Source organism: Papio anubis, chromosome 12, assembly GCF_008728515.1.
Source record: "Papio anubis isolate 15944 chromosome 12, Panubis1.0, whole genome shotgun sequence".
In the NCBI taxonomy this organism is placed as follows: domain Eukaryota; kingdom Metazoa; phylum Chordata; class Mammalia; order Primates; family Cercopithecidae; genus Papio; species Papio anubis.
In genome coordinates this window covers 64,617,378-64,627,001 of record NC_044987.1, presented here as the reverse complement: position 1 = coordinate 64,627,001, position 9,624 = coordinate 64,617,378, and the positions used below count along the sequence as shown (strand labels likewise).

Sequence of the window (9,624 nt, the reverse complement as noted above, 5' to 3'; positions counted from 1 at the left end):
ATGGGGATAATTTGGGTCTGCATCAGTATAATTATAATTATCTAACTCTGTTCGAACTCTGTATAAGTTCTAACTCTGTAAATAATATCTCTGTGCATATTAGCAAAACTTCTTACCTCTTAAAGTCTCCATTTCTTCATTACGAAAGTTTAAATGTGATACAAGATGGCCCCAAAATTTTTTTACAAAATTTAAGACCCTTACATTAGTGTTAGAAGTCAGCCTCCCCTGAGAATCCTCAGGACCCCCAAAGCCAAAGGGCATTTGCACCCCTTATTCAAGTTTTTTTTTTTTTTTTTTTTTCTGGCAGATGAAAAATTGGCAAATCCTTATGATAGGTCTTGTTTAATAAGTGTTTATAATGTGACTGTTTCAAATATGCCTGGATCTATAGGAGTTTGTTTATCATTTTATAAGTGAGAAATTTGAAACACGAACATATCAACTGATTTCATAATGACATTCATTTAGACAAGGTTTTGACTCCAGGTCTGGCGGTAGGGTGCAAGTTATATCAGTTTGCCGAAACTGAGGAGTTTCTCCTAATACAGGACTTTCAGTGTTAAAACCGGTACAGTTTGGGGCAAACAAGGATGGCCACCTTATTTGATGACTCTAAATAATTAGGCTGCTATCTGTTATGCCATTTGACTTCTTGAAGGCCATTTAAGTTGTGGTATGCTTACTGGAAAGAACCCTAATCTGAGAATCAGTGGTTGGGGATTCAGTTCAGCTATGTTGTTGGCTTACTGAATGGATTCTTCCTGGGCCTCAGCTTTCCTACAAAATGAGGAGTTGAATATGTTGATCACTCCAGGACAAGCCAGTCTTCATTCTCAATGTCTTGGAAACTTCTAAGTGGGAGAAATGGCAGAGCACAGAGGAGTCGTTCACTCAAGATTTTCTACAATCCCTGCTGCCCAGCTACCTCTTGGAGCCCTTGGACCCAGGGAACTCTGAAGATGCAGCTTTACAGAGCTTAGAGCAGGGAGTGGGTGGAGACTGGCAGTGGGGCTGTGTGCACAGTGTATGCAGTACTTGGTATTTCTCCCTTCAGTGGACTCTTCACCAGCCTCTCTCCTCCCACCCACCAGAGCTACCCTGAGGAGGTAAGTGGGGACCTCATCTCTTCCGCCACAGAGGCCCTCAGGAACCTCCTTCACAGCTTCAAAATCTTTAAGTGATTAGGGTACAAGGATTTGAAAGAGGCAGTCTGTGATTTAAGTTAATTTTTATTTTCCTACACTCCATTTCTCTCCGCACATGCACATCCTCATCTAGTTGTTGGTGCCTGAAATGCCACCATCTGGCTTCATGCTTGGAGCTTCACTCTGTGGTTCTGAGCATGCACAGCTCTGGCTCAGAGGGGCGTCTTCTGAAGCCTTTGTTTGGTGTGAATGCCTCAGAGTGATTAACTCACATGCCAGTATTCTCATAGACAGTGGATAAAATGGTGAAACAAAAGAAAGAAAGAAACCTTTGACTGGGAAACTGAATGTGGGAAGACAGTTTGGAGATGGGACCAGGAACTTTCAGCCCCTCGATGTCCCTCTTTATCACAGCTTTCCTAGTTGTCATGTATTCAGTACATCTTGTGCCAGGGATCTGAATAAGCACATTCAATGTTTACTTTGCATTGCTCTTTCCAGTCTAGGGATGTGAAAATAAGACGTGAGGAAACTAACTAAATTCACAGCTTGTATGTAGCAAAGGTGAAATAATAACTCAGTTATTAGATGCCAGGGGAGCTACTTTTACTTACCTAAACAATTTTACACTAAAAACATGTAGCTCTTATTTTAATATGTTATTCCTGTTAATAAAATAGCTTATTTATTTGATCAAATTTTTTTTTTTTTTTTTTTCCGAGACAGAGTATTGGTCTGTCATCCAGGCTGGAGTGCAATGGCGCGATCTCAGCTCATGGCAACCTCCACTTCCCGAGTTCAAGCGATTCTCCTGCCTCAGACTTCCCAGTAACTGAGATTACAGTCATGTGCCACCACACCCGGGTACTTTTTGTAGTTTTAGTAGAGATGGGGTTTTACCATGTTGTCCAGACTGGTCTCGAACTCCTGACCTCATGATCTGGCCACCCTGGCCTCTCAAAGTGCTGGGATTACTGGGGTGAGCCACCATGTCCAGCCTATTTGGTCAATATTCTAACCATTAAAACTAGAACTGGTAATCTCTGAGTCCTAGTCCAGGGCTCTATATGCCCAGTCAGTTGTCTAAACATTGAGAATAAAATGAGAAGAAACACAGACAGTTACAGGGAGTTATAAATTTTTGGGGGAACAAAGATACTAATCAAATAACTAAACAAATATATAACAAATGCACTACAATTTAAAGTGTGATAAGAAAAGCCACAAAGAAGAGTATGTGTGAGGGTGTATAACATCCAAAATTATGAGAAGAAATGAAATGAATGATTAGAATTATTGGAAGATGGCAAGTTCTTATGTGGTCTTAAAGCTGCTATGAGCCATGGTAAGGACTTGAATTTTTATTTAAATTCTTATTTCATAAGGTAAATGAAGCCATTGAAAGGTTTCTAGTAGGAGAGTAACATCACTTTATATTAAAAGCAAATAATTTGGCTGCTTTGTGGAGAATGGATTAGACAGAGATATGATACCTGGGTGATCCTCAGGAAGATTCCACAGACATTTTAGTTGAAGATGTTGAGAGATGAGTGACAGTTGGAAGTGAGATGGAGAGAGGAAACCAGGGTTTACAATGAATTAATAGACTTGTGAATAGGAGAGGGTGAGAAATATCAAGAATGACTTGGCCAGGGTTTTCTGGCATGACCATGTGAATAGATGGTGATTGGTGATGAGATGATAACTTTGAAGAGGATAAAACATAGTAATTGACATAAAGTTCAATTTTGCACACGTTACGTTTGGGATGACAATGAACTCTTACATTTGGAAGTCCAATCGCAAATTGTCTGCATGAATACGTATTGAGAAGGGAAGCCTGGGCAGCAGACATATATTTGGGATAATTGAGGCTCAGAGCAGAGACAAGGAGGACATTTTGGGTAGATAATAATTTCAAAGGTATTAATTGTGAAAGTGAGTGGAAAATGGGTGATTACTAGGAAGAAATGAGGGGGCAATTAAGAGGTTTGCTGAAGTTTGTGATTATTTGTTTCCTATGATAGTAACTCCCCAAATTGATCCTCAGGGAGGAATATGGGTGGGACATATTTGAATGGTGATAGGAGTCACCTACATTCCTGATACTCACACTTGGCTGCATGTTGGAATTGCCTATGAGTTTAAACACATGCTGATTTGTAAGTTCTACCTGCACAGTGTCAAAATTAATTGGTAGGTTTCTTCTGAGGAAAGCAATATTTTAATGCTTCTTAATTGAATCTAGCATACAGCAGAATTTGAGAATCTGTGGTCTGAACAGAGATTTTTAAAAATCTATGTTAAAATATAGAAGGGCAAAACCAAGAGAATAAAGTGTAGAGAAGTGTGACATTCTGGACCCTTGGTGAATAAGTGAGGGGTTCCAGTCACAAGGAAAGGCAGAGAACTGAAATAATGCTTGAGTGTAGGCAAGAGAGGAGAAGCAGCTTAGAATATACGCAAAAGATGTCATCACTTGCACAAGACAGAATCAATCAGTGGGTGGGAGTATTAAGGAAAGACTTCATGAAGGACATGGTACACCTCACTTATGGAAGAAACTGATGGCTATGACCTGGTAGAGAGAAAGGGGAACCCATTTTTTGCCATTAGAGAAAGATCTTAACCAATGTAAAAAGATATATAGACACAAGAGAAATAAAAGATAATATCTAAAAATTAGTCAAAAATTTCTGTGGGGGAAAACCTGGAACTCATGACAGATCTAGGGGTGTTGCCAGACTGTAGAAGGTCTGAAATGTATCCTGCTTTTTTCTGAACTTTCCAAATCTTTAGCACTGGAATCTAAGCATCATTGTCTCTCCTAGTTTTAGATATCAGCCACTCCTAGTCTTCACTTCTCCCACCATCTCACCTCAATCCACCCAGGTTGATTTCCCTAAAAGTCACTGAGAAACACTGATGGGGGACTTTGGGACTAACATCTCAAGTACTACTAGCTTCACTCTAACAGGCTTCCCAGAGATGAAGGGCCTGGAGCACTGGCTGGCTGCCCTTCTGCTGCTGCTTTATGCTATTTCCTTCCTGGGCAACATCCTCATCCTCTTTATCGTAAAGGAAGAGCAGAGCTTGCACCAGCTATGTACTACTTCCTGTCTCTTTTGTCTGTTAATGACCTGGGTGTGTCCTTTCTACATTGCCCGCTGTACTGGCTGCTGTGTGTTTTCATGCCCCAGAGACGACTTTTGATGCCTGCCTGGCCCAGATGTTCTTCATCCACTTTTCCTCCTGGATAGAGTCTGGCATCCTGCTGGCCATGAGCTTCGACCACTATGTGGCCATCTGTAACCCCTTGCGCTATGCCACAGTGCTCACTGATGCCCGTGTGGCCCACATTGGCATATCCATTGTCATCCGCAGCTTTTGCATGGTCTTCCCACTTCCCTTCCTCCTGAAGAGGCTGCCTTTCTGCAAGGCCAGTGTGGTACTGACCCATTCCTACTGCCTGCACGTAGACCTGATTCGCCTGCCCTGTGAGACACTACCATCAACAGCATGTATGGCCTGTTCATTGTCATATCTGCCTTTGGTGTAGATGCACTGCTCATCCTTCTCTCCTATGTGCTCATTCTACATTCAGTGCTGGCCATCGCCTCCAGGGATGAGAGGCTAAAGACACGCAACACATGTGTGTCACATGTCTGTGCTGTGCTAATCTTCTACATGCCTGTGGTTAGTGTGTCCATGGTTCATCGATTTGGGAAGCATGCTCCTGAATATGTGCATAAGTTCACGTCTCTGGTCTATCTCTTTGTACCTCCGATGCTCAACCCAATTATCTATTCCATCAAGACTAAGGAGATTTGCAGGAGACTACACAAGATATTACTGGGAAATAAGTCTGATCAAGGAGAACTGTCCTGGAAAGCCTTAGAGGTTCTTTGTTATTGCTGATGTTTGCATGTACCAGGTTGGTCCTTTGGAGCCTTTCAATCTCCCTCCAGACATACACCTACAATTGTGTACCTGCCAGTAGTTATATGCGTTAGCCAGGCTACAACTCGTAACTTAAAACATCAGGCTGCCCTATGTTGTAATTAACTGTGTCACAGGTTGCCACAAGTGACTTCTCTCAGACCCAACAAGAAAGAGAGTCTTGAATTGAATCCTTTTTGTCCCAATGGACTAGTAACATCTATGCTTTCAAGCGATTCTCAGAAACAGACAAAAACGAATGCCTACATTAGTTATATGTTATAATGTAGATTATGTTACCTGAGATCATATCAGCCCAGAATATTTAAATAAATAATCATTTTGAATATCTTTAAACTCAGAAACTAAAAAATACATAATAGCTGTGACCAAGTTTACACTTTTGAAATAAGAATACTCCAGAGTTCTATAAAATGGAACAAAAATAGAAACCATACAACACATGGAATTCAGAAGTTTAGTACAAAGAAAAATGTTTTCTGGAAAAGCCACATGCTGTCATCCTTTGGGCATGACTACAGAGAGGACTGAATGACTAGAGGCAGCTAATGAGAACTCCAAATCGAAGCCTAACAGAGGTTGTTGATTAATGGAGTGGCAAGTCCGCTTCAGTGGCAGTGGTTGCTTAGTCGCATAGTTGGCTGAAATCTGGGCTCGTGTCCTGCAGTGAGCAACCCAGACAACAAGCTTAAGCACCTGCTTGAGCAGAGGAGAGATAGCTGAAAGCTGTCAGCAAATTTACAGAGAATTAAAGCCACAAAGAAAGAAATCCTCTGAAAAACCATGCCAAGAAAACACAACCCAGACCACACAGGCAGGCACGCACTTAGCAGATTTAGAAAGAATGATATGTGGACTTCAACTGGAGAGTAAACAGGCAGTGGACAGGCCATGGAATAACTCAACTCTGATGGATGATTAGGGAATGAAGACATGTAGGAAAAAAATTGCTTTTTAAAAAGCAATAGCTAATAATTTTTTTTTCCTCATAGGATCATGGAATAACTTTTCTAAAATAAAGCCATAGGGATCAAATAACATGATCACTTACTAACCATAGTTGCATATAGCCTTGAATTACTCCCAAACAACCCCTGAATGTCTCATTAAGCAACCAGGAGAGAAAAGCAAAACAAAATTAAAACTTACAGATGACGTCTTTGGCAAAATCACATGACAGAAAAATATTGTCCCTAATTGGACAGGACTGTATACTAAGCAAAAATCTGGGCAGATGGTTTTGAGATTGACTGGTGAAACTTGGAACAGTACTTGCAGGCTCTAAGTGCTCATAAACATAAGAGGATAAAGCAGTGCTGTGGTGATCCTCAGCATTTGAAAATCTCAAAAATGTCCAGCAAATAAGCTCTTCCAAAAGGATGTAGCCTCAGCCCAAAGAAAAGCACATTAAAACAAATAAAGATCCACTTGCACAAGAGAGAAAGAAGGCTCTGATGGTAGAGGAAAGGACTTAGGGAAAGCAGACACAAGAAAGCGTTGCAACAGCTAAATACAGCTTCTCAAAACCTGTGGAGTTCTAGGGCTGGAACAGAAGGAAGCAGAATGTCTTCCAGGACCAGACTTTGCTCTAACACACAGAAGTGGCCTCAAAGAAAGTGCTACTTTGAGCCATTTGAACAGCAACAGAGGGACCCCTAGAGCTGCAAAACTATAAAAGCTATTCTGCCAGTGCCTCTCCCTCCAGGGGATCCCACAAGTCATCCCAGAAAGCTATGCTTATTTATACAGAGAGACAAAAAAGAGATATGTGCTAATTCTATACACAGTTATGAGCAAAAATAAAGACATTGATGACAAAGATGAATCCATGGCACTTAGGGCCATGCTGATGATAGGAATCTCCCTCTTTTTTGTTTCAAGTCTTTTTATTAATCCTAACATTTCAGTGTCTGCATCTGAATATCAGAAACCACATTACTGACTTCAATATTTTTTAGGCTTTTAAAAAATGCATCCTTTCATTTCCACTGAAAAATTGGGAATTCTCACAATAAGGCATATTAATGGGAAGAGTGAGTCCTTCTGCAACACTAAAAAGTATTCCTATCATTTATATCATGACATATATGTAAATATACATATATAGTTTTACTATTGTCTAATGAATATTGCCTAATTCTCTAATTAACAGACTTACGAAAAAGCCTCTTCTTTATTAAATAAAATATATTTATTCAAATTGGTAATATAAATATTTTACAGTGTATTATCATCTAAGTAAATGATAAATTATCAACCTGTTTATATATTTTATATGAATTGAAGGCTGAGAGGCTTTGTTAACAAATTATTTTGAAAAAATCTAGATATGTTTTAAAATAAGGTCAAATTGTCCAGTTTATACAAATTGTCCAGTAGTCTCATAATTCTTTTCCATTTTATAATCATAAATTTTTATTTCTATGTTGTTTGTAAAAATTTTCTTATTAGATATTTGAATTCTAAATGTTGAATTGTATTTCCTGTTGAATGCAACTATTGATCTCCATACCTTGTTGAATACTTGATATGCGAAATACTTCCATTCCTGTAACCCAGTTACGTAGGTTTTGAATCTATCTTTTTTGAAGAAATTTCTTTGAGTTTCAGATTTTTCCTTTTACTTGCACTTCAACATTTAGTCAATATTCATTAAATTTCTATTTTTAAAATTATACTTTATGTTCTAGGGTACATGTGCACAATGTGCAGGTTTGTTATGTATGTATACGTGTGCCATGTTTGTGTGCTGCAGCCATTAACTCGTCATTTACATTAGATATATCTCCCAATGCTATCCCTCCCCCTTCCCCCTACCTCACAACACTCTAATTCTCAGATTTTTGTGTTAAAATCACCCAATGCATTTTGTGTTCACAATATATATTTGCTTTTTCAAATATAGAAAAACCTACTTGGGAAATGATTAAATTCTATTTTGTTTAAAATTCACTGAATAATTTGTCCCAGTCAGAGACATTAAGTTTAGCTGTTAAGACTAATTAAAAACTGACTCTCAGTCATGGTTGCTTATTATCTGTTTTTCATTGTAAAAAATCAGTTTCCCCAGCTTCCAGTTCTGGGGTATTTGCCTTAAATACATAGCACTGTGGTGGGTCCTAAGCTGTTGTGCTGCCCTCATACAGTGCACATGAACATTAACATGTTCACCAGTAACACACTGCCCTCACAGTGCAGCCATTCAAATAATAGTGAGGCTTTGTAAGAAGGAATTTAAAAGCATTTTAAAAGGAATATTTAGTTAGTAAACAAATCCAAAGATATGTTGACATATCCCTCCTATATCTCTTTAGATAGGTTTCTCCCATAAACCCTAATTACTAAATCTCATAATCACTGAGTCCTCAAATGTAACACTGGGATGGGCACATAGTAGGTTTCAATAAATATTGTTTTGTGAAAAAATAAATGAATGAACTGTTATATTCCTTATAAGCAAACAAACAAAAACCTAAACAAAGCTGGGAGGAAAAATACATAACCATCAGAATTATATCCACTCCCCAAAATATCTTCACATTGTGTTAAAACTAGGATTGAGTCCTCTATTTCACTGAGGAGTGGCTTCCATGCTCATGGATAGGAAAAATCAGTATCGTGAAAATGGTCATACTGCCCAAGGTAATTTATAGATTCAATGCCATCCCCATCAAGCTACCAATGAATTTCTTCACAGAATTGGAAAAAACTGCTTTAAAGTTCATAGGGAACCAAAAAAGAGCCCGCATTGCCAAGACAATCCTAAGCCAAAGGAACAAAGCTGGAGGCCTCACGCTCTGACTTCGAACTATACTACAAGGCTACAGTAACCAAAACAGCATGGTACTGGTACCAAAACAGAGATATAGACCAATGGAACAGAACAGAGTCCTCAGAAATAATACCACACATCTACAGCCATCTGGTCTTTGACAAACCTGAGAAAAACAAGGAATGGGGAAAGGATTCCCTATTTAATAAATGGTGCTGGGAAAATTGGCTAGCCATAAGTAGAAAGCTGAAACTGGATCCTTTCCTTACTCCTTATACGAAAATTAATTCAAGATGGATTAGAGACCTAAATGTTAGACCTAAAACCATAAAAACCCTAGAAGAAAACCTAGATATACCATTCAGGATATAGGCATGGACAAGGAGTTCATGTCTAAAACACCAAAAGCAAGGGCAACAAAAGCCAAAATTGACAAATGGGATCTAATTAAACTAAAGAGCTTCTGCACAGCAAAAGAAACTACCATCAGAGTGAACAGGCAACCTACAGAATGGGAGAAAATTTTTGCAATCTACTCATCTGACAAAGGGCTAATATCCAGAACCTACAAAGAACTCAAACAAATTTACAAGAAGAAAAATACAAACAACTGCATCAAAAAGTGGGCAAAGAATATGAACAGACATTTTTCAAAAGAAGATATGCATACAGCCAACAGACACATGAAAAAATGCTTGTCATCACTGGCCATCAGAGAAATGCAAATCAAAACCACAATGAGAT

The 9,624-nt window shown here is 38.9% G+C and overlaps 1 pseudogene; it reads left to right on the top strand.

The window, feature by feature from the left end:
• The first annotated feature begins 2,050 nt into the window (after nucleotides 1-2,050).
• Nucleotides 2,051-8,791, top strand: LOC103877706 (annotated as a pseudogene).
• The last annotated feature ends 833 nt before the right edge of the window (nucleotides 8,792-9,624 follow it).